The sequence below is a fragment of the Pseudophryne corroboree genome, chromosome 11, assembly GCF_028390025.1.
Source record: "Pseudophryne corroboree isolate aPseCor3 chromosome 11, aPseCor3.hap2, whole genome shotgun sequence".
Classification (NCBI taxonomy): domain Eukaryota; kingdom Metazoa; phylum Chordata; class Amphibia; order Anura; family Myobatrachidae; genus Pseudophryne; species Pseudophryne corroboree.
In genome coordinates this window covers 24821396-24830070 of record NC_086454.1, presented here as the reverse complement: position 1 = coordinate 24830070, position 8675 = coordinate 24821396, and the positions used below count along the sequence as shown (strand labels likewise).

The 8675-nt window shown below is 47.3% G+C and overlaps 1 pseudogene; it reads left to right on the top strand.

The window, feature by feature from the left end:
* The first annotated feature begins 7667 nt into the window (after positions 1-7667).
* Positions 7668-7786, top strand: LOC134971309 (5S ribosomal RNA; annotated as a pseudogene).
* Positions 7787-8675: the final 889 nt, after the last annotated feature.

Here is an 8675-nt window from a genome sequence, read left to right as displayed (position 1 = left end):
CACCGGAGAAGCAGAATGACATTGAGGTATAAGGCAGATTAATGCTAATCAGCAATTAAGAATCTAATCAATTAGATGCTGCCAGAGTTGGTTTATTCTCAGCAAATGAGGTGCGGTACGAGAAGTTTCTGTCCAATGTCACCAGAGCAGAGGACGCGGAATGTTCTCACCGGTGTACTGACTGCGGGAACTGTCTGCCTGGCCTTTTTTCGAGGTCAGCACCATTATGTATAATACATTCATTTTCAACAATCCCAAATCCCAGCCCCCCCCCCATGGTTTTCTCATAAGATGTCTCATCCCAAATTAAGAAATCTATCTATTTCAAGGGCATTCCAGAGCTTGGCCCCGTAGCTAGCACCACCTTAAGACGGCATTAGCCATTGTAACCTATAAACTATATATCACATCATTTACCCGGTAGTCGCCACTTGTGTATGCACTGTCTGATTACTGCGTATGCAAAGTACTGTAGATCCTGCAAAATAATGCACAGTGATCGCTAATGCAATCCATTTACACATCACAGGGACAGACTCCTACTGGACCCCTTGTTCCTGGAAATCATTATTAATACATCTGGGCATTACAGAATTTCTTATTACCGTGACTAGCGGCACTAAGAGATTCTAATTATCTGATAAAATAATAAATGGGCTTCTAACACATCACTCATGTCCTGATATACTCTGTGCTGCGGAGGACCCTGCTCCTCCCACTATATAACTCTCAGTCTGTGACTGCATGATGCCTCCATTCCCCTCCTCACATGATGTCACTGCCCCTGTCACATGCAGCCCTGTCCTCACTGACACATCACTCATCTCCTGATATACTCTGTGCTGCTGGGGACCCTGCTACTCCCACTATATAACTCTCAGTCTGTGGCTTCCTGCTGCCTCCATTCCCCTCCTCACATCATGTCACTGCCCCTGTCACATGCAGCCCTGTCCTCACTGACATATCACTCATCTCCTGATATACTCTGTGCTGCTGGGGACCCTGCTCCTCCCACTATATAACTCTCAGTCTGTGGCTTCCTGCTGTCTCTATTCCCCTCCTCACATCATGTCACTGCCCCTGTCACATGCAGCCCTGTCCTCACTGACACATCACTCATCTCCTGATATACTCTGTGCTGCTGGGGACCCTGCTCCTCCCACTATATAACTCTCAGTCTGTGGCTTCCTGCTGCCTCCATTCCCCTCCTCACATCATGTCACTGCCCCTGTCACATGCAGCCCTGTCCTCACTGACACATCACTCATCTCCTGATATACTCTGTGCTGCTGGGAACCCTGCTCCTCCCACTATATAACTCTCAGTCTGTGGCTTCCTGCTGCCTCCATTCCCCTCCTCACATCATGTCACTGCCCCTGTCACATGCAGCCCTGTCCTCACTGACACATCACCACTCCTGATATACTCTGTGCTGCTGTGAACATTCTGGTGATGTGGCCGGCTACAGGTAATTCCATCCTTAGCTGCTGCAGAACTGATGACATCACAGATGAACACACCATCAAAGAATCCACCATCTACAGATAACATGCATGTAATACACAGCAACTCATCACCAATCACAGAACATGGTATTTCACCGCAATGTAGGACTGTAGAACAGAACATTGAATGGTGTGTATATCACACAGGGTTTGTTTTGTGTTACAGCACCAGCGTTCAGCAGGGATAACATAAGGGAACAATGCAGGGATGATACCACAATGGTGTTGCTGATCTCACATTATAATGAGTGAATCCTACATTCATGAGATAATCGGCTGTTACACAGATGAGTGAGCGGGCAATGGTGCAGAACCCGGCACAGATGCTCCTCTGTCTGTCCCCTGCTACCGGGACTGTCTGCTGGGGCCGCACATATTGCCTTATAGTCACCCTATCCCCTCACACCAGCATTCAGACACCTTCTAGCTTAGCAAACTATGGCGCTTCAGTGGAACTACAAGTACCACAGTGCCCTTGTGTCATGGTACCCAGTGGAATGTGCTGGTGGCTCCTATATGTTTTCAGCGCCGTGAATGAGGGTGTGAATTGGTAGAGGCAGCAGCTCACGTCGGAGCATGTAACAGCACACGTATGATGCCAAGAGCTATGTAACACACTAAGGGGCACGAAGTCATATCCCGCATTTTACTGCAAAATATAGTTATTGGGTAATTAGTTACAGATAAAAGACTAATAGATCACAGCAACAACACATACAGCAAATAATAGTAGCAGCTAGTAATGCCTTGTACGATGGGTTATACCGGAACCGGAGAGGGTAACATGCCGCCGTAATAACCAAAGAACCCACTAAGCAGGAAATAACATACAGATGAACCATGTAGAAGTGCTTAATGGGATGTACTAAAGGCGAAAATCTGGGCAAAACTTAGAAAATACTATTTTCACAGATTTGGCCACATTACCATTTGTACTGTAGCACGTGAGCTTAGAGCCAGTGGGTAACGCCATCTTTAGATGGCATTATCCAATAGAGTTTTATGTCCTTCTTTCCGTGTCCTTCTAAGAAGGATCCATCCCAGCACCCCTCACGGCGGCGCACATCACCGGCATACCTCCCAACTTTGTAGCTGTTCAATGCAGGACCCCACAGGCGCCTAAGGAGACGCAAATCTGAAAGACGACAGAGCTTCGGAAAAGGGGCAGAGTTTCTGACAAAGGGACAGAGCTTCGAGGAACCCCTCCAATCCCATCACTGTGGGGGGATGCCAAGAAATCTCCGAGATGCTGGGCTGCTCCCCCCCCCCCCCCCCCCTGCACTGTGAATAGATGCTATGCAGGACACTTCCGGCCGCGGGTGGGACAGTCCCAGGAAAATGGGACTTGGGAGGCATGCACCGGGCCCTAAACCTGGAAGTCCTACTACAGCAAAGGATAGCTCTTATTGAGAGCACATTTCTAGGTACATACTGGTGTTATTACCGCCAGTATGTACCCGATAAGTGGCGGTATGTATCGCATTGCGGATATCATGCTTAGCGCACCCTGCCCCCTGTGAGAGGAAAGAGAACAGAGTATCTACAGATGACAATGGGATAACATAACATTCCATTTGATGCAAACAATATATATTTGTACATATAGAGAGGCGGACTTACAGTATAGAATGCAATGGGAAAATGTTGGACGGGGTTGGTACTAAAGAAACTGAGCAGAGAACCAGTAGAGCAGTGGTTCCCCAACTCTGCCCTCAAGGCACCCTGGCAGTCCAGGTTTTAAGGATATCCATGGCTGAGCCCAGATGGTTAAATCAAATTGACTGAGGTACTAATTAAGTCACCTGTGCCCCAGCATAGTTATCCGTAAAGCCTGGACTGTTAGGGTGTCCTGAGGACCAGGATTGGGAACCTCTACAGGAGAGAATGCCATAATTATTTCTATAGCTATACCTGGGGGACTAAGGAACCAAGGAAGAAAGGAATATTAGAAATGTCACCTTGGGGGAAGGCAAAATAAGAGTATGTTTAATAGCAGCAGAGTCCTTAAAGTCCAACCATCGAATCCAAGTGTCTCTGAAAGCCTCCTATTCATCATCTGCATGTCATAACATCATCGTCTACGTCCATGAAGAAGTCTATTTTAGATAATCAGATACAGTTGGAGGATATATGGATATGATAATAATCAAGAACTCTGTCCGGGACATGGGCTCCAGTAAATGGTTTTGCTATCACTCTGCTTCCAGGTTCAGGTCCGCTGCGGGGAAGATGGTGACGCCACAACAAAAACAAAGAACATCGGTAGAGCAGACTATAGGAGCTTGGTAAATCCCACAGCTCTGCTGCCCTCACAGAAACTGCCTTTGTGGCCGGAGAAGGAGGGACTGCAGCAGATACCAGAAATGTCTGCTATGGTCCCATCTTGTTACGTTCAGGGGATCCTTAATATTTGCTGGCACCTCCTGAAAAACAGGTGTTTTTGTAAGATATCCTATACGGGCTACGGGTGAGGAATCGCACGCAGATGGCGTTAACCTATAGAGCCAAGCTATGGAAGGAGCTGGGTGCATAGTAGATGCCACAACACAGTGGGAGATGTATGAAGCAGTGGAGAAGTGAGCAAGTGGTCAAGTTGCCCATGGCAACCGATCAGCTGCTACGTGTAATTTTATAGAGTGCATTTGATAAATATTACCTCAATGTTGATTGGTTGCCATGGGCCCACTACTCCATTATTTTCACTGCTTCATACATCTACCCCACAGTCAGAGCCGGCCCTAACCAATATGATATCCTAGGCAAGATTTTAGCTGGTGCCCCCTAGCATTGCCGCTAGTTCTGCCTCTGACCCTGCGCCCCTTTCCTAGAACCATCACAGTCCTCATTTTGGTGTTCCTACCCCCTATATTTTAAATAGGAGTAGTGCGGACATTCAGTACACAGCTCAAAAAGGAGTGTGTTCTTGCTGGGAAGGAGCATGGCCACACAATAATAACCCCAATTCAAATTACTTCACACAGTATTGCAACTTTATTCACATTATATCATGCAATAGTGTCCCTTCTTCATGCTACATTACACAGTAGTACCACTTAAACTTATAAACGTTACTCCTCACAGTTGTGCTCCTTATTCACATTACATCACACTGAATTGCTCCTTATTCACATTACACCACACCATATTGCTCTTTATTCACATTAGACCACACTGTAGTACCCTTTCTTCTGTATATGTTACGCCACACAGTAGAGCACCTTATACACATAATGCCACACGAGTAATGCCTTTATACACATAATACCACACAGTAATGCCCCTTACACATATGACACACATTACTAATGTCCTTATAAACATAATGCGCCTTACATATTAAGCCGCACATTATTAATGCCCTTATAGCAGAGCCGTAACTACGTGTGTGCCAAGGGGGCTTGGCACACAGCGCAGTTGCCCTGGGGGCGCACGGCCAGCGGCATGTAATGAGTCAAATTGACTCATTACATGCCTCTGCTGTGTGCGCCGTGCGCCGGCCGCCGCGCTGTGAGGACAGCTACAGCGCTGGGCAGCAGAGAAGGAGGAGGAGGGAGGGGGAGCAGGGAGCCGCAGCAGCGCTATGTTATTGGTAGTAAGCGCCGCTGCAGCATCCCCCTCTCCTTCCGTATTGGCTGCCCGGCAGCCAATACAGAAGGAGAGGGGGATGCTGCAGCGGCGCTTACTACCAATAACATAGCGCTGCTGCGGCTCCCTGCTCCCCCTCCCTCCTCCTCCTTCTCATCTCACTGCCTGCACCGAGGGAGCAGCACGAGGAGCCTTTCAGCGGGGAGAAGGTAAGTATATTTCCCCCCCCCTCTCTCTCTCTCTCTCTCTCTCTGTCTCTCTCTCGGACACCGCCTGCCGCAATGTGTAAAAAATGGGACTGGCTGCCGCAATGTGTAAAATGGGACTGGCTGCCGCAATGTGTAAAAAATGGGACTGGCTGCCGCAATGTGTAAAAAATGGGACTGGCTGCCGCAATGTGTAAAAAAGGGGGATGGCTGCCGCAATGTGTAAAAAAAGGAGGATGGCTGCCGCAATGTGTAAAATGGGACTGGCTGCCGCAATGTGTAAAATGGGACTGGCTGCCGCAATGTGTAAAAAATGGGACTGGCTGCCGCAATGTGTAAAAAAGGGGGATGGCTGCCGCAATGTGTAAAAAAGGGGGATGGCTGCCGCAATGTGTAAAATGGGACTGGCTGCCGCAATGTGTAAAATGGGACTGGCTGCCGCAATGTGTAAAAATGGGACTGGCTGCCGCAATGTGTAAAATGGGACTGGCTGCAGCAATGTGTAAAAAAGGGGGATGGCTGCCGCAATGTGTAAAATGGGACTGGCTGCCGCAATGTGTAAAAAAGGGGGATGGCTGCCGCAATGTGTAAAATGGGACTGGCTGCCGCAATGTGTAAAAAATGGGACTGGCTGCCGCAATGTGTAAAATGGGACTGGCTGCAGCAATGTGTAAAATGGGGTCCTGGCTGCCGCAATGTGTAAAATGGGACTGGCTGCTGCAATGTGTAAAAAATGGGACTGGCTGCCGCAAAGTGTAAAAAAGGGGGACTGGCTGCCGCAATGTGTAAAATGGGACTGGCTGCCGCAATGTGTAAAAAATGGGACTGGCTGCCGCAATGTGTAAAAAATGGGGACTGGCTGCCGCAATGTGTAAAATGGGGTCCTGGCTGCCGCAAAGTGTAAAATGGGACTGGCTGCCGCAATGTGTAAAAAGGGTCTATCTGCCGCAATGTGTAAAAAGGGGGACTGGCTGCCGTAATGTGTAAAAAGGGGGACTGGCTGCCGCAATGTGTATAAAGGGGGACACCGTCTGCCGTAATGTGTAAAAACGGGGACGCTGTCTGCCGCAATGTGTAAAAAGAAGGACCGGCTGCCGCAATGTGTTAAAAGGGAGACTGGCTGCTGTAATGTGTAAAAAGGGGGACTGGCTGCCGCAATGTGTAAAAAGGGTCTATCTGCCGCAATGTGTAAAAAGGTGGACTGGCTGCCGCAATGTGTAAAAAAAGGGTCTATCTGCCACAATGTGTAAAAAGGGGGCCTGGCTGCCGCAATGTGTAAGAAAGGGTCCTGGCTGCCGCAATGTGTAAAAGGGGGGACTGGCTGCCGCAATGTGTAAAAAGGGGGACACTGTCTGCTGTAATGTATAAAAGGGGCTCTACCTGGTGTAGTGGCGCTACTGTGCAGCGTAATTTGAATAATGTAGACTACTGTGCACCGTAGTATGAATTGCTATTATTTTGTGGCCACGCCCCTTCCCCGTGAAGCCATGCCCCTAAAAAATTTTTGCGCGCCTACGGCGCGCACTGCCCCTATCTTACGTGGGGGGGGGGGGGGCGCCACTGTCGTTTCTTGCACACAGCGCTAAAATGCCTAGTTACGGCACTGCCTTATAGACATAATGACATCACACATATGTGTACTGCACAACCAACCCTCCCATACACTGCACTCACCTGGCCGCTGACACTGTGACCTCTGCCTCTGCTTGGATACAGATGTGTCCACATACATCTTGCCTCAATATGCCATGAAGCAGGAGTTTCCTGGCATGGCTCAGCAGGCAGCTCTGCTAACGTCGGGCACCCTTTTTGATAAAAAATGCATCTTATTTGCATTGCTATGTGGCTAGGATGACAAGCAGCTTCTGCTGTTTAAAAGGATATGCGGCATGCCTATATTCTGTGTGTGACTGTGGATGTATCTGTATACGAAATGCTATGTTACAGTGATTTCCAGGAATACACTGTAACGTTTCATTTTGTATGCAGAAACAGCCGCAGTCACACACAGAAAATAGGCATGCCACATATTATTTTAATCAGCAGAAGCTGCTTGTGCCCCTAGGCATACCAAATGCCCTAGGCAATTGCCTAGTTTGCCTATGCCTAAGGCCGGCTCTGCCCACAGTCCTCATCGGGGGTCTATTCATGAAGCAGTGAAAAGAGTGGAGAAGTGAGCCAGTGGAGAAGTTGTCCATGGCAACCAATCAGCATTAGAATAACATTTATAATTTGCATACTATAAAAAGCCTATACATTTGTTTCCAGAGAAATATCTGTAAGGGGACAGATATACTATTATCTCCTCCCCCCCACTTGGGCCATTACTCCTCTGCATTAGTGGCATTTCGACTCTGGTTAGTGCCACTTCACCTACTACCATACCACACTGTATATGCCCAATCTCGTTCGATCTTGGAAGCAATACAGTGTTGGGCCTGATCAGTACCAGGTTGGATGACCACCTGGGAATATCAGGTGTTGTAGGTCATACATGGCAGTGTCACAGAAAGAGGACTAATTGCATGGCTTCTAACATGCAAATTATGCATTTGAGCAAAGGACAAACCATAATCTCTTTAATATCTTCAGTTAAAGTTAAAAAAAAAATTTGTTCTTAAATTTGGCTGCATCAAAAAAACTTTTCTATTATTAAGGTCGGTCCTTGTAGCTTCTTTTTATTAAGTATAATATAATAAAATGTATGCTTTAATACAACAATAATTACAATCCTTTCGTCTCTGAAATAGAGTGCTCCCAACCAAGGTTACTTATTTTTCTCTTCCCATTTGCATACTTGATTATGTTTAATAACCTTGGGAGCACCACTGACAATCACACTTAGTGCCACCTCAACAAAGTCATTGTACGGCAGGTAGGCGGTGATAGACAATAGACTATAGTCTATATATCCAGTTTTTTCAGAGACTCATAATATTATCTATGTTTAAAATTGACCCACAGTCCTGTGCAGTATCCCCAAACCCACTCCCTTTTTTTCCATACTATAAATTTATACAGAGCAACTGATTGGTTGCCATGGGCAACTTCTCCACTGGCTCACTTCTCCACTCTTTTCACTGCTTCATGAATAGACCCCAAATTGAGGAGCTAACTAGCCTTTTGTAGGTAGTAACTGGACTGGTAGCTACTGAATGCCCAGACTGTAACTGGCAAGTAAGGGGCCTGGCTAGTGACAGTGGGGTACACACTCCATGTTTGCAGAAATCATGTGTACTAGACGGTGCAGTACCATACTGCCATACAGTAACACATAGAGGTCGAAGTGGAAATTTTGAAATGGGGGTATTGAAAAGTGAAGGTTGCAATTATGCGCGTGCCGAATGCACACGCTCAGGAAAAAAGGGGGCATGTCCTT